Genomic DNA, 22,874 nt, shown 5'->3' on the forward strand with positions numbered 1-22,874 from the left:
ATTACATTGCATTACATTGCATTATCTCCACAAAGGACAATGACACTGCCTTTGAATTTGTCCAAGAGAAGGCAACATAATTAATGTCCCCCTGTGGCAAAAATCAAGTTTTTAAAGGGATAGTTCACCCAAAAATGAAAATTTGATGTTTATCTGCTTACCCCCAGGGCATCCAAGATGTAGGTGACTTTGTTTCTTCAGTAGAACACAAATAACTTGGACTCCAACTGTTGCTGTCTGTTAGCTGTATAATGTACTTATGTCAATGGAATTGCAAAAACATTTCAGCATCTATGGGAACGAGTCAAAAAAACTTGCATGGGTAGTTTACAGGGTAATCCAAATTAAGGGACCCTGCGGCTCGTGACGACATGCATTACAGATGTCCAGATGTAAGACATGCAGGTGTTTTTTAAATTAGAGATCGGTTTGTGGGAGAAACCGAACAGTATTTATATAATTTTTTACCTCTAATACACCACTATGTCCAACTGCGTTCAGCACTCGCTTAGTGAGGTCTGATCGCGCTCTGACAATGGCAGTGATGTCTAGCGCTTATACTTCAATGAGTGCCAGACAATACTTCCGCTGTCAGAGCGCGATCAGACCTCACTAACCGAGTGCTGAACGCAGTTGGACATAATGGTGTATTAGAGTTAAAAATTATATAAATAATGTTCGGTTTCTTGCACAAACCGATCATTTCGTGTCTTAGGACATCAATGAGCCGCAGGGTTTAATTTGGATTTGTCTATGCATATTTTTTGACTCTTATAAATAGTGTTACCATTCACTCGCATTATAAGACTGTCAGATGGCGATGGTTGGAGTTAAAAATCATCATTTGTGTTCTACTGAAGAAACAAAGTCACCTACATCTTGGATGCGCTGGGGGTAAGCAGATATACATCAAATTTTCATTTCATTTCATGAACTATCCCTTTAAAGTAGGCATAACATCATAATATACATCTTACACCCGCCATATTGCTAAATCTACCCGATTTTTCATATCAACAGAAAAATATACCGCGATAACCTGGCTTCTTTTGAGACTCCCTTGCGCAGTCAGTTAATGATATGCTAAAGCCCACCGGCACTTTGATGTAGTGATGTCCGGTTCGCGAACGAATCGTTCTTTTTAACCGGTTCTTTTCAGTGAACCGGTCGAACCAGTTCACCAAATCGGCCTGAATCGTTCCAAACAGTTCGCATCTCCAGTTAGCAAACACAAATCCACAAATTACTAAAGTTACTCACTTTTTGACGTGCCTGACGCTACCTCTCGAAATAAACCAACATCCCGGAGTTATTCAGTTACTCCAACAGTACACTGACTTAATCTGCTGTGAAGAGAGAACTGATGATGATGAGCACGAGCAGCAGAGCAGCTGATATGAGTGAGCATGCGCGGCGTACACGAACGAACGTACACGGCCTGTCACCGTTCTAGTTCTCGAGTCAAGAATCGGTTGCAACGGTTTTCGGATCATCAGTACACAACCGAGAACCGCTCCTTTCGGACGTGTCCGATTTGAGAACCGATGAGCTGATGCTACTGCGCATGCATGATTCAGCGTGTGATCTGAAGCTACTGAACAGTAACATCACAGCACCGGCTAACTAGGACAACTGATGCTATGAGAGGACTCGAATGAGGGGCCAATTTGGCGAAACGTAAGTTTATTTAATTACAAATAAAACGGAATGTAAGAGGATCATGGTTTCTGCTCTGATGAAGACTAATTTATTCACTTTATAACTGTAAAACTTTGTTTGCACATCACTGCCTGTATATGTCATGTGTTTGGATGCTTTAGATGCAAAACTAAATTGTAAGAAACACTTCAGATTATAATGTTTTAGTTGACTGATGTTATGATTACAGACTTTATATATTTGAATATGTTAAGTTTTTTCATCCCGGCCCGCGATAGACGACGTCATCGCGGATGACGTCATTACGTCGGAGCGTAAAAGAACCAGTGAACCGTTTTTTTCAACCGGTTTATTGAATCGAACTGTCCGAATGAACCGGTTCGTGGAAAAGAACTGAACTTCCCATCACTACTTTGATGCGATTGGTTACAAGGTAGTTTGTGACGTCAGAAACACCAGCAATTTCAAGTTTACTGCAGTTTTAAAGAGAAAATACTAAGCAATGGTGTTGACTTATGAATTTGCACACGGTTTGTCTTAAAGCATATATACCAGATAGACATAAGTCAACACCATTGCTGAGTATTTTCTCTTTAAAACTGCAGTGATCTAAAGACAAAAACGCTGTTTGAAATCACTGGTGTTTCTGACGTCACAAACTACATTGTAACCAATCATGTCAACGTGCCGACAGGCATTAGCATATAATTAACTAAGACCACTCTGAAGCAAGGGAGTTGTGTGACATTAGCAACACATTATTAGCTGTTTGTCATAGTCAAGCAAAAGGCTAATCATATTAATTACCGTTATGTGTCAGACTTTGTAAAAAGCGATACCATCGTGCAGTGTGTTCGGGCTTGTTCGAGCGAGTGGAGGCGGGGCTAATAAGCATATTTATAAGTCCATGTATACTAAATGAACCAAAGGTGTAGAGTTACATTTAAGCTATTTTAAGTCATGAAGACATTTTTTTTCACAGGAAAAAAAAAACATTTAATTGTGTCATTTTGGTGATCAAAGATGAGTTTTAAGCTATAAAATGATTGACTACAGGGGGACTACATTTTGGAACAGCCTTTGCATCAGGAGCATATATAACGCTTTAAAATGTAGCCTAAGGAGGCAGCTCACTACATTTTGAATCGGTAATGGCTGGAGTTCTGTTTTGAGGGAGCTGTGTTGCCCTTTCAGAAGGCACAAAACCCTCCTTGTTCAATACAAGAAAGTGCTCCACTGTAAAAAAGGAAAACACAACCAAACGTCAGCCAGGTCTTATATCAACTGAGTGAGTTTAAGACAAATCTGACAGCTCAGTTTTGCAAAATCTACTTACCATCTCGGAAAAATCTGTTCAAACAGCAATGCCATAATGTCATAATGCAGAACAACCTTCAAATAAACAAATACAATAACACAGGCGCTCATGTGCAAAAAAAACAAAAAAAACATATCAACCTCAGATACATTTGTAGCCCCAAGCCCATGAGTCCTCAAATGGCGGCATACAGAAGAAAGTGATGACGTCACCGGTGCAATCAGTCTCTGAGAGCGGTGTACAGGCAGAGAGGAGGAGCACGAAGAAAGAAAGGAAAGCAGGTTTTCTTCAGGGCCCCTAGTTAGCATGCACATCATACACGGCCCCTCTCAAATTAATTGGAGCATTCATATTAATGCTGTTTACCTCCAATCCATCAATCTGTCCTGACCGAAATTTGGCTGATGCAATGGAGCGGCGTGCAGTCCAGCACGGAAACGTCCTTGTCCTAAGAATGAGACTGTTCTGGCCATGGTTTAAAGCTAAAACCCATTCAAATTGACTGGGGGGGATGTTGCCCGAATTTCTAAAAGGCATCCTATGAAGCAACAGGAGTTAAATTGAAAGTCGGCCAAGCATGTAGGGTTCTCAGCGAGAGTGTAAAACCTCAAACCAGAGAGGACTTTTATTGCTCGGTTGCGATAAAAACGCAGTTCGGTGAAAGTGCGAACAAACATCTCTAGCCAAAGGAGCATCACACCAATTTGGGGAAAGACCATCCCTGAAAAATCCTGTCAAACAGCCTTTGTTGTGTTACAACATCTGCCTTTATCCATACCGTAGATAAATACATTAACGGAAGAAGGACTGTGGACATTTCCTATTGGAGAATTCCGCAGGGAAAAAGTGAGAATCCACAGATGCAGACATCATCCTTTAAGAACGTGCCATCTCGCATCACTGAGCAGTTCAAGGGCATGCAGATAACTGCATATTGAATTAGACATAGATTCTCTTTCAATGACATGCCATAAATTCCTAATGAAATGAGACTCTCTATGGGACTCACAAACTGATAAGGACACAAATAATTTGAAAGTGAGAATTTTGTCATATAATTTAGCCATATAACAAATTACAGGCATCTGGCCTGTCGGCAAATTATTTTGTTGCCCGCATCATGCTAAATACGAATATGTATTTATTGGAATTTGCGCCCAAAAAGAAGCGTGAATATTAGGCAGTGTGATTTTAATTTTCCACTCCTGACACTCTGCAGTGTGTACGTGGCTGTTGGTCCTATTAGCACGGAAAAGAAAAATGTTATTCAAATCGTGAATGAGCACTCCTTTTATAATCACTGAAGCTGTCAATCACTTCAGTTTAGCGTGACTGAGCATTTCTTGCTAAAATTCTGCTATTCCAGATTTTCTGCAAAATCGCTCAACTCCGACTGCCCAAAATCTGCATACTAGCTCTGACTTTCGGCAACTACAAAGTAAAGTGCCTCTATTATGCTATTTTAAAGATTCTTAGTTTTGTTTTGGATGTCTGCTACAACATGTTTACATGCATCAAAGGTCAAAACAATGCTTTCATTTTATCATAAATTACATTGCACATCACTACATTTTTCAATGATTCTCAAACGACTCGTCCGATGATTCAGTCTCTCTAAACCCCTCCTTTCCGTGAGCCTGCTCTTCTCTGATTGGCCAGATGGCACATTCTGTTGTGATTGGTCTGCCGCTTACAGCACCCGTTGGAAGCGAAACTCCCTTTACCACAAAAGAACTTCAGTTCCGGTCCGGAGGCTTCCGGAGCTCAGCGATTGTTCACACTGTAAAGAAAGTTATCGATGGCGTCGATATCAATCCGACCGCAAGTCCAATGATGAAATATTGGGTGAACTACTTATTCGACCCAGTTTGACGTACAACATGAGATGTTGCAACTGTAATTCCTCACCATCAGCATTAACAAGTGTATGTCCATCAAGAAATTGATTTGTATATTTCTAATTTATTGTCGTGCACATGTGGGAACTATCATTTAACTGTATCAATAATAGTGCTAACATTAGCCAAGCACTAACGTGAATGACTGATGTAACATTAAAGTTTGTAAAACAACACAGCAAAATCAGTTAAATCAACTCTGCTCAGAGAACATATGGTCCCTCTCTACATAGAGTTAAAATAACACTGAAGCAGAGTTAAAGTTATTGAGGTAATATGCTGTTTGTGGAGTTGTTTAATCAGATCCTGAGAGATTTAATGTCTTTTATCTTCAGTTGATTTCATCAAAGACTATGGCTGGAAGTCATTTGTAGTTATTGTGTTTCTCTCTTCGGTGATTCTGCTTGTTAACAGCAGGTGTTCATCACTAATGCTCAATCATAACTTAATCACTTAATTATCTCACTAACTTTAACTGCTTCAGTGTTACTTTAACACTATATAGAGAGGGACCATATGTAATCTGAGCAGAGTTGATTTAACTCTGGAGATTTTGCTGTGAAGTGTTGCTACATCCTTTATCATTACTTAGAGTTGTATGAACGACAGACAGTCTGTATTAATGGACTGGAGTTAGCCAGTTAGCCGGAGATCTAATATAAAACACAAAACGATGTATTTTGAACACCCGGTAGAAAATATATTGATCAATAATTAATCGTACTTACAGGCTGTGATTCTGAGGAGCAAGTTGGTCCAAATAAAGTCGGTACGGTCCCATATTTAATGGATAAGCATTTAGTAAATCCCATTTAGACCGCACAGAGATTTGAGAAGCAATCGTTATTCTGCTGTTGTATCGCTGTGGCAATTTTAACCACTGAATTTTCACTTCCTTATCCTTTGGAAGTGAGTGCTTACAAAGAGAATTTGCTTTTGCAGAGAAGAAAACAGCATCTTCTCGACATCACGAAACAACATGAAATCAGATACAGCGTTTGAGGGCAGGACAAAATAGACGTTGTTCGCGGGCAGCCAATGATGGCCATAGGTGAGCATTAGGCAAATATGTTACCCACTGACATGTGGCCGTCACGGAAGTGGAATTCAAATTATTAAAGGTGCCCTCAAATGAAAAATTGAATTTGTCTTGGCATAGTTAAATAACAAGAGTTCAGTACATGGAAATGACATACAGTGAGTCTCAAACTCCATTGTTTCCTCCTTCTTATATAAATCTCATTTGTTTAAAAGACCTCCGAAGAACAGGCAAATCCCAACATAACACCAACTGTTACGTAACAGTCGGGATCATTAATATGTACGCCCCCAATATTTGCATATGCCAGCCCACGTTTCCAACATTATGAAAGGCATTAGACAAGGGGAGCCATGAACGTCTGGATGTGCACAGCAGAATCATCAGATTAGGTAAGCAAGCAAGGACAACAGCGAAAAATGGCAGATGGAGCAATAATAACTGACATGATCCATGATATCATGATATTTTTAGTGATATTTGTAAACTGTCTTTCTAAATGTTTCGTTAGCATGTTGCTAATGTACTGTTAAATGTGGTTAAAGTTACCATCGTTTCTTTCTGTATTCACGGAGACAAGAGCCGTCGCTATTTTCATTTTTAAACACTGGCAGTCTGTATAATTCATAAACACAACTTCATTCTTTATAAATCTCTCCAACAGTGTAGCATTAGCCGTTAGCCACGGAGCACTATCAAACTCATTCAGAATCAATGTAAACAATATAACAGTATACAATACTCACATAATCCGACGCATGCATGACGAACACTTTGTAAAGATCCATTTGAGGGTTATATTAGCTGTGTAAACTTTGTTTATGCACTGTTTAAGGCAAGCGCGAGCTACGTGGGCGGGGAGCGCCAGATTTAAAGGGGCCGCAGAGCATAAATCGGCTCATATTTAATGATGCCCCAAAATAGGCAGTTAAAAAAATTAATTAAAAAAAATCTATGGGGTATTTTGAGCTGAAACTTCACAGACACATTCAGGGAACACCTTAGACTTATATTACATCTTGTTAAAAAATGTTCGATGGCACCTTTAACAATTAATTTAGGCTGTTCAGAGTCGGTTCTTTCTTTGAGAGACAATAACTTTATTTATCGTGCACTTTCGGCTTCACAACTTTGCAGATCGTTTACATTCACATACAGCTACATTACACATTGCACGAAAGGTAATATTTGAAAAAGCATAATAGGGGCACTTTAAAAGAGATATATGACCCACAAATGAAAATTCTGTCATTAATTACTCACCCTTGTGTCGTTCCACACGTGTAAGACCTTCGTTCATCTTCGGAATACAAATGAAGTTATTTTTGATGAAATCTGAGAGCTTTCTGTCCCTCCATTACGAGCAACGCAACTACGACATTCAAGGTCCAGAGAGGTAGTAAAGACATCATTACTCATCAAGTACTCAATGTGACTCCAGTGGTTTAACCTCAATGCTTTGTTTGCGCAAAAAAAAAAAAAAAAAAACACAATTCACCACTTTATTTACAAAATAATATTATCCAAAGCATGTTCACGGAACAACGTCCGATCTTGAGTAAACACAACATGTATGCATTGTGGTGTTCTCCCTACTGGATTGCAGGTCAATATTTTCCTAAATAAAGTGGTAAATTATGTTTGCACTTGCATCGCTTCATAAAATTGAGGTTAAACCACTATAGTCACATGACTTTAATGATGTCTATACTACTGTTCTTGACCTTGAATGTAGTAGTTGTGTAGAATGCCAATAGAGGGGCAGAAAGCTCTCAGATTTCATTAAAAAAATATCTTAATTCGTGTTTAGAAGATGAAACGAAAGTCTTATGGGTTTGGAACGACACAAGGGTGAGTAATTAACGACAGAATTTACATTTTTGGGTGAACTAACCCATGTTTTCAACAGACATGTCTGTGATTGGCTACATTGCTCAACGCTAAAAAATTATTAGCGTTGTAATTATTAACCTTTGACGTTTCTCAGAGCGCAAATGCAAATACGAACAGGAGCATTTGAAAGCAATAAGTTGGTACTCGCTAACCTACTTCCAAATTAAAAAAATATATTTTAAAAATGTGTCACTTTTGGCTTCTAAAGTTGTGTATTTCTGGGCTGCAGGTTGATGCATTTTACTTATACCAACAGGGTTGCTAAATGCTGTTGAGCCAGTTATTCCTTACGCATTGTCGTCATTCCTATGAAGTCGCATCGTGCTACAGCAACCGAAATGTGTTTACTACCTCCACAACTGTCACTGTCACAAAGCTCCTTTAAAACATTCACGGTGACACAATGACAGACTCTCAGTCTGACACACTGATTGAGGCCTGTTTTATGAACACATCTCTAAAGACAGGAAAATGACAGCAAAAAGCTATGCAATGTTGAGGTAAAGAGATTTCCTGCAAAGAAGGCTGCTCTTTGTAAAGTTCTGTTGCCATGGCGATTCAAACACGAACTGTCTATGGAGAAAGTCACCATTTAATAAAAAAAAAAATGAATTTAGCCAGTGGGTATCCTCTTGACAAACTGACATTAAAGGTTAATCAGTTGGGTTGTTTTTTTGTTTTTTTTAATTCTCACAATTAAGTAAACCAAGCTTCAGAATTGCTTGTGACTTGAGCTCATCAAGGGAATCATATAAGCAATGTGAACCCTAAACAACTGTGCAGCATTGCAGCTTTTTACCACACAAGATGGTAAATTCTTATGCCAAGGAACTTAAAATAGCCACAGAGGGAATGAATTTCAAAGCACTTACTATAGCTAACTCTGAAAATCTACATATAAGCCTATGATTTTGAAAGTATGAAGGGTTTGAAGTAAATAAGCTGCATCTGAGGGTGTCTGCTTCTTAGACCGAGTGTACAATGAAAGCTCATAGATTAGTCCTTGTCAGTCCCAGCAAGGCGCAATGGCAGAAAGCCTGGAGTAACGAAATGCTCATTTACTGATTAAACTAATTTCTTAAAATGGCAGTCAAAGTAGCCAACTCAATTCACAAATGATTTCTTTTGGCCAGCCTCATTCACTTATCATACATCCTTTCCACTTCCCTCACCGACTCAACGGTCTCAGCAATGGCTGAGATGTATTGCAAGACTGTGAGATCAAATGGACTTTGTAATGAGCGTATAGGCAGACAGACTCATTAGGGTTATGCAAATTAGTTTTTTTGGTTTCAGACAAACACACCTGTCCACACACTGACACATTGAGAGACAGATTTTCCATATGAATAAGTCACATTAAAAAGGTGTCTTGATCAGTTTGATTCTTTAACCATGACAATATTAAAACGCTTTAATAAATTTCCTAATTTTTTCTGAACAAAATGTGAGTTGCTTGCAAATCGCACAGTCAGGCCATTGAGATGCGGATGCTAATGTGTTCGGTGTGCTTCCTGACTGAAGTCAAAAGAGCCCACCATCAAGCAATGTTATTTTAGTAATATTTATATATTATTATGGTAACACTTTACAATAAGGACACATTTGTTAACACTAGTAAATGCATTAGCTATTACTGTGCTAGACTGGGACTTACATATTGTTGCCCTATTGTTGGTTTGATTGCTTCTATTGTTCTCCTCATTTGTAAGTCACTTTGGATAAAAGCATCTGCTAAATGATTAAATGTAAATGTAAACTAGCAATGAGCAATATGTTTTTTTAAAGCATTTATTAATTTTTGTTAATGTAAATATAGTTGTTCATGGTTTGTTCAAGTTACCGGTAACACTTTACTTAAAGCCTTTATGTATAATGCATTATAAAGATATTCATAATGCATGTTATAATGCATTATATCTTTCCATAATTGCAACCAAGATTAAAATGCATTATAATATTTGCAGATTCCTTGTTACATCTGAAATTGGTTGTTTGTCACATGTTTTTAATGCATTATACTTTCTAAAGGTGTAACATAAGTATAATGTATTATAACTGTGGTTACAATTATTCATGAGATCATACAATGCTTCATAAGGTGCATTACAATGCACAATTAATGCATTAAAAATACTTTTATAATGCATTATATATAAAGGCTTTAAGTAAAGTGTTACACAATTAACATTAACTAAGATTAATAAATGCTCTACTAGTATTGTTCATTGTCAGTTTGTTAACTAATGTAGTTAATTAATGAAACCTTATTGTAAAGCGTAACCTTTGTTATAGCATTTATCTAGTATTTATTCATATTTTTAATTAGCTTTTATTTTTATACTTCTAGTTTTAGTAATTTTGTATTGTGCTTTTGTCATTTTTATTTTTTTTTTTTTTTTTTTTTTTTTTCAGTTATAGTAATTTTAGTACTTCAACTTATTTTAGTTTTAGTTTTAGTTTACAAAAACAACACTGCCACCAGGTCTCTATGATACTCCATATGGTTCGGGTTTCCATTTTATTCTAGCTTCATTCTTGAATTGATTTGGGGCTTAGTTTTTAACAGCAGATGGCGCTCTAGGTTAGTTTTTAACCGCATGCTCAAATGCTCATGAAGAAGAGCGCTCATGCATTCGGCTATGTACGTGCACCTCAGAATGCTTTTATGACGCAAGATTAAAGTAAACACCCTCCAAACACCCCTGTAATTCACTTCAACCTTTTCGAATTTTATGCATGATTATTTTATAGAAGGTTCAAGTGGTGTGTGTATAAAGTTCACATACGGGTGTTTGCAAAAAAAAACTAAGCTCAGAATCGATTCGAGAGAGAATCGCAATGCATTTGGAAAATCTCAGAATCATTTCTTGATTCGCGATTCAACTATTCATTGTCCCAGCCCTACTAGATTCCCATAGTAAAACATCATGATGGAAAGTATTTTAAGGGTCTTCTAGGCAAGACACAAAAGCAAATCCAGATTCGATATTGAGAGAAGTAAAACTGCTTTTTACTCCAAGGTATCAGTGCCTCCTGGAAGATATCCACATCTACCCCTTCATTTTCCGCCTGGTGTCCATTTAGAAGATGTCAGTGAATCCAATGAATGTGAAAGGGTGTCTGATGAAGCGGCAAGAGAAAATTGCGCTGACTCACGGCAATCAGGCCGAGTCATGCTGTCACCCACAAGACCACAAAGCTTAACTGCCTTGTGAATAATTTACATTCTTCTGTACGATCAGGGCAGAACTTCATACACACAACTGACTCATATACAGGCAAATAAGCTCCCGTGGGAGGCTGCCCTCCTCCTGTGAACATCAAAACCTTCCCAACCCTGACACAAAGGCACAGGAACTCTCTTCTTGGATACACACGGCAAATGGGACGCTGTTAAACATGAATGAAGAGTGATCTGCACTCTCTGAGCCCTGCGAAGGGGGTGGAGAGGTAGAGAGGGGGTCATTTGTTCAGTTTGTCAGCCCTGGAGGCCATAAGAGCACACAGAGAGCAGAGAGGATGGATCTTGCCGGGTTACAGGGAGGGAAAAAAGGCCACAAAAAGAGGCTTATATTAAAGATCAAGACGTTATGTCATAGTGCAACATCCTTTTTATTCAGATGCCTCCGTCTGGTCGATTTTTGAGGGCGTGCACATTGTGGATCGCCACAACGTGCAGTCAGGGTTATTACAGTCAACTGAAACAAAATATTTTCATTACTTAAAATAAACATTAATTAGGATAGCAGTTCACTCAAAAATGAAATGCCTGTCATTTATTACTCACCCTCATGTCGTTCCACACCAGTAAGACCTTCGTTCATCTTCAGAACACAAATTAAGATATTTTTGATGAAATCTGAGAGCTCTCTGACTCGTCCATTGACAGCAATTTAAGGCTGATTTATACTTCTGTGCCGTAGGCTATGCATCTGTTTTCATTTATACTTCTGCGTCGTTGTCTGCGTCGACGTGCACGCAGACCACTAGTAGGCAGTGTCAACATCACGTTGAGTATCGAGGTAAAAGCAGAAGAAGCAGCAGCTTGTCATCATGTACATTGTCAGAGAAGCTTACAAATAGAAACGGCAGAGAAGCGGCAAATAGGTAACGACTTTGTTGCAGTATAACTGTATGACTGCATGTCTCCCTGAAACAGTGCGTTTCTCATTATTATGGAAGTTGTAAACGCTCGCCAGTTTTTTTACTTGAGGGAGGGGTTCTAGCAGACCAATCACAGCGCTTGCAGTCTGCGTAGAATTGACGCGTTATTACATTTTTGAAGAGGTGCACGTCAGGCTACGTCGTAGGCTATGCGTGGTACAAACAACCAACGCTGTAGCTACAGTGTACACTCGACACAGAAGTATAAATCAGCCTTAATTACCACTGTCAAGGTCCAGAAAGGTATTAAAGACATCATTAAAACAGTCGACGTGACTGCAGTGGTTCAACCTTAATGTTATGAATAATGAAATGGCGTTCTGACCCGGAAGAGCTGCACTATCTATACTACATGAACAGTGTAGGAGACTGACATGGAAGAGAAGAAATTGTTGAATAAAGTAATATTTTTGTTTCATTTTTGCACACAAAAAGTATTCTCGTCACTTCATAACATTAAGGTTGAACCACTGCAGTCACGTGGAGTATTTTAATGATGTCTTTTCTACCTTTCTGGGCCTTGACAGCGGCAATTAAATTGATGTCTATGGACGAGTCATATACCTCCCGGATTTCATCAAAAATATCTTAATTTGTGCTCTGAAAATGAGCAAAGGTCTTATGGGTTTGGAACAACATGAGGGTGAGTAATTAATGACAGAATTTTCATTTTTGGGTGAACTAACCCGTTAACTGAAATAAAGTAAAATACATATGAAAAAAATATTTCTACAAAGAAGGAAAAAAATAGTAGGCTAAATTGTGCGCACGATTTACTATTTCGTTCCCTCGATTTATAAATCATGTGCACGATTTAAAGGTGCCCTAGAATCAAAAATTGAATTTACCTCGGCATAGTTGAATAACAAGAGTTCAGTACATGGAAATGACATACAGTGAGTCTCAAACACCATTGTTTCAATTTTGTTAAAAAAAATCTCCTTCTTATATAAATCTCATTTATTTAAAAGACCTCCGAAGAACAGGCGAATCTCAACATAACACCGACTGTTACACAACAGTCGGGATCATTAATATGTATGACCCCAATATTTGCATATGCCAGCCCATGTTCAAGGCATTACACAAGGGCAGCCAGTATTAACGTCTGGATCTGTGCACAGCTGAATCATCAGACTAGGTAAGCAAGCAAGAACAATAGTGAAAAATGGCAGATGGAGCAATAATAACTGACATGATTCATGATATCATGATATTTTTAGTGATATTTGTAAATTGTCTTTCTAAATGTTTCGTTAGCATGTTGCTAATGTACTGTTAAATGTGGTTAAAGTTACCATTGTTTATTACTGTATTCACGGAGACAAGAGCCGTCACTATTTTCATTTTTAAACACTTGCAGTCTGTATAATTCATAAATAACTTCATTCTTTATAAATCTCTCCAACAGTGTGTAATGTTAGCTTTAGCCACAGAGCACTATCAAACTCATTCAGAATCAAATGTAAACATCCAAATAAATACTATACTCACATGATCCGACGCATGCATGCAGTATGCATGACGAACATCTTGTAAAGATCCATTTGAGGATTATATTAGCTGTGTGAACTTTGTTTATGCACTGTATAACTGCACTTATAGTCGAGAGCTCGGGGGGCAGGGAGCGAGAGATTTAAAGGGCCGCAGCCTGAATCGGCTCATATTTAATGATGCCCCAAAATAGGCAGTTAAAAAAATTAATTAAAAAAAATCTATGGGGTATTTTGAGCTGAAACTTCACAGACACATTCAGGAGACACCTTAGACTTATATTACATCTTGTAAAAACTGGTTCTTGGGCACCTTTAGTAATGAAATAGTAAATCATGCACACAATTAATTTTTTTTTTCTTGCATGTCATGTCGGGCTCTGTATATTTCTGCTAGTTGCCAAAGCAATATTTTTTGTTTTATTTTGTGTATCTACTAAAACAACTAAAACTAAAATAAAAATAGACATTTTTTTTTTTAAATGTATAAAAATGACAAAAACTTACTAAAACTTTAGTTTTTACTAAAATTTAATAAAAAATATATATATAAAAATAAAACTAATTCAAATATTAATATCTCAATTATATTAAAGGGATAGTTCACCCAAAAATGAAAATTTGATGTTTATCTGCTTACCCCCAGCGCATCCAAGATGTAGGTTCTTTGTTTCTTCAGTAGAACACAAATGATGATTTTTAACTCCAACTGTTGCCGTCTGTCAGTCGTATAAAGGCAGTAGATGGGAACTTCATCTATAAGAGTAAATAAAGCTTGCTTAGACAAATCCAAATTAAACCCTGCGGCTCGTGACAACACATTGATGTCCTAAGACATGAAACGATCGGTTTGTGTGAGAAACTGAACAGTATTTATATCATTTTTTACCTCTAATACACCACTATGTCCAACTCCGTTCATGACTCCTTTAGTGATGTCTGATCGCGCTCTGACAGCGGCAGTGATGTCTGACACTCATTGAAGTATATGCGCGAGACATCACTTCCGTTGTCAGAGCGCGATCAGACATCACTAAAGGAGTCATGAACGGAGTTGGACATAGTGGTATTTTAGAGGTAAAAAATGATATAAATACTGTTCGGTTTCTCACACAAACCGATCGTTTCGTGTCTTAGGACATTAATGTGTCGTCACGAGCCGCAGGGTTAAATTTGGATTTGTCTTTGCAAGCTTTATTTACTCTTATAGATGAAGTTCCCATCTACTGCAATTATTTGACTGACAGACGGCAGCGGTTGGAGTTAAAAATCATAATTTGTGTTCTACTGAAGAAAAAAAGTCACTTACATCTTGGAAAACTTTTTTTTAAATTATAAGTAGTTATTTTTTATTTTTATGATCTTATGTAAGCACTGTAGTCAGTACTGCAGATATTCACTTGGAGAAAAGCTAAAGCACACTTGAATTTGTTCTAGATCATCAGATTATATGTTATGCAACATTTTTTCAAGTCATAGGCCCTGTCAGAAATGTGAACTTGTGGTCTTGCAATGGACCGTCTGTAAAGTCAACGAGACAGTAGGGTGTCCCATTTGTCATTTTATGATTCTGAATGGTTTTCACAGGCGGCTTGAAGCATCTTTTTGCCAGGTCCGAGCTAGTGCAGACTCCATTCCCAACAGTTTATGCAGCTTTATGTCACCAAAATGTGGTGGCTAAATGGACCGCAAGGACTTAGGGATGCATTTGGGACAGGGTCATTGACTGTCTCTGCTCCAAAGCAACAAAGCAGCTATTGTACCTTCTATTTCAGACTCAGCCTATGGGGCCATTTACATCGTTTTCAACTAAAAACTGAAAACTTTTTATGTGTTTTTTTTTTGACTGTTCATTTACACAACAATGGCGTTTCAAGTGCAAGTTTTTGAAAACCATACCATTATCGTCTCTGTGTAAACTACAAAAACGCGAATTTGTGAAAACGGTGACGTCATGCGTACTGTGTGTTCAGTCTATAGGCGTGTAGTGTTTCTTTACAAAGTGACATCGCCAACTACTGGCCCGGCAGCAGAATACATTGCGAAAAACGCAAAGGAAAAACTTTTCAGTTTTTGTAGTAGCCTACATCGCTGTCGTGTAAACGTGCCCTAAATGTTCAGTTAATTGAGAGCACACATTTGGCCGGTTACCTCCAGACTACCTTTGCAACACATTCCCCTTTTCTTGTACTCATGGGAAAAAATGTTGTTAAAAAAGGATCTTAGTTGCATTCCTACCTAATATTTTGAAACTGCCAAATGCAGCACAGTGCAATACATGTCAGCATACTGTCATCAGGGGAACTCATGGGACGTTATATAGGAATGCTGAGAGCATGTTGGAGGTGTGTGTAGGACGGGACGGTTGCAGTTTGCCATTAATAGCACGCTGAGCTCAATTAGACCAAACAACGTGATACAGGAATAGCTTGCAGAATTTTTGTATTGCTACAGCCTTGACATGAATTAAACATCTGGTTTTTGCTTGTTTGTTTTTTTTGTTTTGTTTTTTAGCTAAATAAATAGTGATGCCTGCTGTTTACTATTGCTCATACTTTGAGTTTTTTTTTTTTTTTAAGGAATTGAACAAACCTCTAAAGTATTACACTTTGGCACATTACTCATCCAGCACAGTTTCGGCTAAAGAATAACACATCAAATCATGCGGCTTGTTGAGGAGAGGTGTGCAATTACCATTTTTACCCTTTCACACATTTAAAATATTCTAGCTGAGCCCCTGGGTGAGGTTTTTTTGTTTGTTTTCTTTTGTTTTTTAAGATTATATTTGATTGTATCACCTTATTATTTCTATGCCAACGCTTCAAGCATGTCTTAGAATAGATCTATATCTTTTTATTTAATTTTTCCTTTTTATTCAAAATATTCACAAACATGTTAACTATATTATCCTGAAATGTATTTTGTCAATAAACACCTTTATAATGATGATGTTAGTTGATCTGTACTAAGTTATAACAGGCGGTGGATGTTGTGATGTTAGTTTGCGCAGCAACAGAGAGAATCAGAGATGCTGGAATCAGTGTTGGGGAAAGTTACTTTTAAAAGTAATGCATTACAATATAGTGTTACTCCCTAAAAAGTAACTAATTGTGTTGCTTATTTTCTTTTTATGGAAAGTAATGCATTACATTATTTTTGCATTACTTTTTTTACATCCGCCTGGGCTGGGCTTGCTTGTTTGTTTTTTAATAACAAAAAAAAAGAAGTTTTTTTGCAAATGTTAAGGCCCTTTCACAGCAAAAGTGAAATGAATAAGCCTCAGGCTGAAGGAAATGCATATTCACTCCTGTAGAGTAGAGGCGCAGCTCAAACAAACCTTTCATCAAACCATTCTGGATTAAAGAAGAATAGGATACAGGAGAAGAAAGTTCAGCACTCTTATTTCTAAATCTAATCTAAAGTCATTTTTGCTTATTAGTATGGTTGAATTAGATCACTGAAGGTCACCAGCAAAGACATCGGTTAATAAAGTGAGATTAAATGCATAAAGTATATTTGTATAATTTAATATAATTAATTATTACATGTTTACATAAAATTCTGAGATTGCATTTCACTGTTTTTGTTCATTTTGAAGAATACTGAATGTTTCTGTGGAAGTGAGAAGAGTAAATGCGTGTTCACATTGAGTCTAGAACTACAATAACCATCATGTTCACACAGCGCACTTCACTTTATTTCGCTCAACATGTGGACAGGCCGAGCTGTCAGTCAATAAATGTGAAAAAGTAACTTAGATATTAAATTGAAAATATATTGCGTTACTTTACTAGTGAAAAATAATCTCAAGTTACTGCGTTACCCCCAACACTGGTTGGAATTACAACACATAAATTCATCCATTTTTTCTGAAAGAAATGAAAGTAAGTGGCCGGGAGAAGAATAAACTTTACAGATACCAACACAATGTCTGATGTGAATAAAACATGTTGTCAAATTGCTTAAAAGGTGTATTATGGGTGCTTCCATAGACATCAAACTATAGGCCTAAATGTTTTTTTCCAAGGACTTCTGTGTATATAAATGTCTGAAACGTAAAATAAACATTGTGTGGATGAAAACATTGAATAGCTGTGATATATGACAAGAGCTGAGACATTCAAATGAGAAATCACTAAGTAGGTTTTACTTTCCCCACAACCCATGAATTGTTAAATATAACTAGAGAATGTGCGCAATTATAGTAATTTTTTCTTGACTTCCCAGTAAGCATACATCTCCAAGAGCTCTGAACATCTGCAAAACATCTAATTATTATGTGCATCTAATAGCATCTTTAAAAAAATCTGCTTACTAAATTACAAACATCTTTAATACATCTGAATGTCTTTTTAACATCTAGAGCTGCACTGCAGATGAGCAAACTCTCTAAAAACACATTTCCAGATGAAAAAGCAAACAGACATCTGGGTTATGTCAAGTTTTTGTAAATTTCCACCACTTTTCCAATTTACAATTCTCTAATATTTCCAAGCTTGAAAAGCAATTAGATCCAATAGATGAAGGCCTTTGTATACTCAGCTGAGTCTCTTCAAGCAAAACAATCTGGCTTGAACCACAAGGGTGCTGTATATAAACAACAAGACACACAATAAAACGCCAAAAAATACATAACAAGTCCAGTTGTTTTCTGAAACGCGTTGGCAAATGTTAATTTTTCTCTCAGCGCGCTCCTTTCGCTCTATTATAGGAAACTAACACGGAGAGCAGTGGAGCGTATGTACTCGCGCGCTCTCCATAAGTCTCAACAGCTTTCAGTTAATTGGCTTCTCGAGCCACACGAAGCGCGCGCGACTGCCCCTGGTGCCACACCCTCTTTTCATTAAACAGCCTTGACACCTCAGTTACATTTGAGTCACCAATAAGCAACATTTTAAATTAAAGTGAAGCTGCCACTCCACCGCATTCAGACCACGAAGATAAATGTTATTCAGCGCGTGATACAATCACCTATAGGGGCTGGCCAATCATTTAATACCTCAGGCCAACGGGGAAGAAACACAGCCTAATATTTCCTTTTTTTAAGCTTTATGCACGTAATGCATAAGGGTCAGGACTGTCCTCCTCCATAAGGTGCACTGACAGGCACGCGCCGCTCATTTACACGTATTGTTCAGCATAACAACGGCATCCTTTCTATGTCTTCTCTAATAAACCCATTTTTTACGTTGATAAAATGACCACAGGACTGAGAGCAGTAGCAAGCCCTTGTTAAGTCACCGGCCTGATGCACAAAATGTTAATAAGATAAAAATGTAAGCCTCGTCACAAGGACATATGGACTGAGCCCTCGCTGCAAGCGCTGTTTCAACCTGTTTATAGTGCACACTTTACGGATAGTGAGCATACGCCGGATGACATCGCAACAAAGAGCCCTACCTGTCTCTCCAGGTTTGACGCGCGGATTTCCGTCCAAATGCCGACCATTTAGGGCTTGCGAATGCCACCGCCCTGCTTCTTCTGTTCTCCGTCAAAGGATGGAGACTGTCCGAGAGGATGAATGAGCGGAGCAGCGGACAGAGGGGGAAGAGCAGCTCTCGGGTGGATGGATGAGAGGAGAGGAAAAGAGGAGAAGAGGAGGAGGAGAGGCGCGTAGGGGGCGTATGCGCGCTGGAATACACCAAACTCCTTCCTCACAGCTGAGGGAGCAGCGCTGAACTGAACGCGCACCGATTTCATCATCACGGATGCGCTGTGAGCCTCAATTCCGCTTTATGCACGTCCGCATTCCTGTAATTCAGTGAACCGCTTAAGAAATAGATACATTAATGTGAGAATAAATTGTATAATCGTAGCCTATATTTTGAGTTATAACATCGAGTCGTCTCAATGGCAAAAAGTGCCCCAATCACCCTGAATTCACCCTATATTCACCCTATATACACTTAGAGGTCTTATAGGACATCATTACTAACTTTAACAAATTTAGAAAAATAATAATTTTTTTTTTTTTTTTTTTTTGTATGTTGCTATTCAGACAGCAATGTGCGCCAATGGAAAATTTAAAGGGGCTATATGTATTACGAATTTCCATGTATTAATCGTTTTTTTATTGCCCATGTGTTAACAGCTTGTAATGAAACTTAAAAAACGATGTAATGTCCTTTAAAGGGTTAGTTCACCCACAAATGAAAATTCTGTCATTAATTACTCACCCTCATGCCGTTCCACACCCGTAAGACCTTCATTCATCTTCAGAACACAAATTAAGGTATTTTTGTTGAAATCCGATGGCTCAGTGAGGCCTCCATAGGGAGCAATGACACTTCCTCTCTCAAGATCCATTAATGTACAAAAAACATATTTAAATCAGTTCATGTGAGTACAGTGGTTCAATATTAATATTATAAAGTGCCGACAATATTTTTGGTGTGCCAAAAAAACAAAATAACGACTTATATAGTGATGGCCGATTTCAAAACACTGCTTCAGAGCGTTATGAATCAACGTGTCAAATCATGATTCGGATCGCGTGTCTAACCATCAAACTGCTGAAATCACGTGACTTTGAAGCATATTAAATGACAAAATTTTCATTTTTGGGTGAACAAACCGTTTAAGTCTGTAGACTGATTTTTATGTGAAGAGGGGGCTCGGGATGTTTAACGGGAAAATAAGGTCACTGTGGAGTGTGTGCACGAATCAAGGCAGGAACACAACAAGCCGACACCGACGAACTAGTGGCGATGAAAGCAGACTGGGGGGTTGGTTCACGTCGGCAGCGTCTGTGTCCACAGTTGCCCTGACACACCAAACCAACGCTCGACAGCCGACGGCCAAGTAGCATGTCCGTTCTGCGCCTGCGTAAGATGAAATGCCTTTCTGTACCAGCAGGTGGCAGTAGCTGAACAGCCAATCAGAATGATCAGATGGCCCGGCGGACTGACTAGCTTCGACAGTGACTCAGCCGACGATGCAGAACACACTGAGACTCTTAGTCGGCCGACCATCGGCTTGGTGTGTTCCTGCCTTCAGGAGTGCAAGCGCAAGCAATAAGTTACTGGCTGCAGTTCACTTAACAGCCACCGGTGTCACTAATAACAAGGGTTTCTGAAATCTACATATAGGCCCTGTCCCAAATGGCACACTTCATGTGCACTTTTGGTCTTGTAGGGTGACCGTAGGGTGTTCCATTCGTCATTTAAGCTTAAAGAAGGGTGCTCATGAGCGCCCCCTTTGCGGCTGCTATGCGCCCTCGATGCACACTTCTGCTGAGCCTGCAAGACTGTGAGCTACGCAGAGGACTTTACCCGGCAGTCAAAGCGGCATTACGTCGTGAAAGTGCGGACTCAGAGGAAGACCGTGAGGGTTTAGGGTGCTATTTGGGACAGGGCCAAAGTCCCTTTAAAGTCCCTGTAAAGTCATTTTAAAGTATGTGTTCTGAGTTTGTCACACCACAGAAAAATGTGTTATTAACCACCCAGCCAAATTTGAATGATTAAAAAAATCGGCAAGTAAATGAAATAAGCTATCAAAATCTCGAAAAAAATAGGCAGCGCTCTCTGCTCTCAAACGCTGGGGGCGTGTCCACTGTCGGCGCTGAAACCACACCCACTCGCGAGAGCTGCCGTCTCAACTTACTTCTAATGAGTCAAACAAACCTCAAAAATACTGATGCATATAAACAAAAGAATCACGTTAGAGGGTTGCACATTTTAGTAGAGTTACTGTGGACTACCTACTATTTATAACATAAGCACACACGACAACTTACACTCATTGGGCACGTACTGCCGGACTGTTGTCGAGTCGACAAATGACGGTGCCGCGAGACGGGAGAATGAAGGCCGGGACGGGAGAGAGACTGTCCGGCCCCATATATCATCGGTTATCGTCGGGACGGTAAGAAGGCCGAGGCGGGAGGGGGGTGGGCCGAGGTCTGTTCAGTCACATTCACCAAAAACAGCGGATTATCAATGAACCCCAGCTGTCTGATGAAATCCTTCATATCATCGTTTTAGGAAATTTAAATAAGGAGACCGAGCATATATTGTATATTATAACAACCATGTAATATGCATTTGCGTGACAAAGGTATTACTAGCTAAATGTGCAAAGAGCTGTATGACTGTAATGACACTCGAGATTGAGCGAGTGAACCGCTGTAAAGTTAGAGGCGGAGCCGCGCTCGGTGCGTCATCGACAGTTATATAGTGTTAGGGGAGGGGCTATGCTCGGGGGACGATGTGCGTCATTAGACCCCCGTTATAGCTCCGCCCAAAAAATCCTGAGCAGAGACTTGGTGAAAAACTGTTTAACGCTCTAACTTCACAATTAAGCATTACACAATTCACAGACTTTGTAATGTGTTTCAGCAATACATTTGTAACATTTATAAAGTGGTTAGAAAGAATTCTCAGAATTGACTTTACAGGGACTTTAAAGGATTGGTTCACTTCTGAATGAAATTTTTTCTGATAATTTACTCACCCCCATGTCATCCAAGATGTTCATGTCTTTCTTTCTTCAGTCGAAAAGAAATTAAGGTTTTTGATGAAAACATTCCAGGATTATTCTCCATATAGTGGACTTCACTGGGGTTCAACGGGTTGAAGGTCCAAATGTCAGTTTCAGTTTCAATGTCAATAAACTTTCTTCTGTGTAGCATAAAAGAAGATATTTTGAGAAAAAACGTGTTTTGTTTTGTTTTTGTCCATACAATCGAAGTCAATGGTTGGTAACCGAATATTTTTGACATTTTACATTTTAACATTTTTCAAAATATCTTCTCTTATGTTCCACAGAATAAAGAAAGTCATACAGGTTTTGGAAGACATGAGGATGAGCAAATTATGACAGAATTTTAATTTCTGGATAAACTATATCTTTAAGATACCACATGCATTACACATGCACATCTTTTGTAGTTTGTCACAAACTAATATTGCAATAAACCTGGGAATTTAAAACACAAATTAAGAGGAAAATGCAAATGTACAACAAAAAAAAATACACAAATACACAATCCAGCAGCCATAATGTATGTAAAGCAAAATTATAAGAGGACAATTTTAAACTTAATTCAGCTCAATTCATGCTCAATCCACATCCTCCTCCATAAATCCAAATATCTAATGATGTAGACAGAATCCTGACCCCATGCAAACACATTAAAACCCCCTGTGTGCACAACCGGTTTACTGAAAGCCCTTCTACTTACAGACTGATAGAAATCTTTCACTTCTGAATTAAGGCAACCATCTTAAATGCACTGCTGATGAAACTGAAAGCAATCATTTTATGTGACGGCCTGCTGCCTGATATCTTTTTTTATTATTAAAGTTTTGGAATGTAATATCTCAAATATTTTTCTATCTGTACAAATAATTGCACTAATTTCTGGAGTATTATTGCATATACAGCCGTATTAAATAGTGAAGTACAAT

General features: G+C 38.4%; 1 protein-coding gene across 9 annotated transcripts in view; it reads right to left on the reverse strand.

Annotated features, from left to right (window-relative positions):
- si:dkey-178k16.1 (band 4.1-like protein 1) overlaps window positions 1–19,317 on the reverse strand; it is a 78,503-nt gene extending 59,186 nt beyond the window's left edge. For 5 of the 9 annotated variants that reach the window (XM_048177916.1, XM_048177918.1, XM_048177917.1 and 2 more), the window contains exon 1: window positions 18,868–19,297. The gene's annotated coding sequence lies outside the window, so the exon portion shown is untranslated. Of the gene's footprint in view, window positions 1–18,867 lie in introns of all 9 variants that reach the window. The other 4 variants (XR_007182930.1, XM_048177921.1, XM_048177920.1 and 1 more) reach the window with 4 other exon arrangements.
- Window positions 19,318–22,874: the final 3,557 nt, after the last annotated feature.

Source organism: Megalobrama amblycephala, linkage group LG24 (assembly GCF_018812025.1).
Source record: "Megalobrama amblycephala isolate DHTTF-2021 linkage group LG24, ASM1881202v1, whole genome shotgun sequence".
NCBI classification, from domain to species: Eukaryota; Metazoa; Chordata; class Actinopteri; order Cypriniformes; family Xenocyprididae; genus Megalobrama; species Megalobrama amblycephala.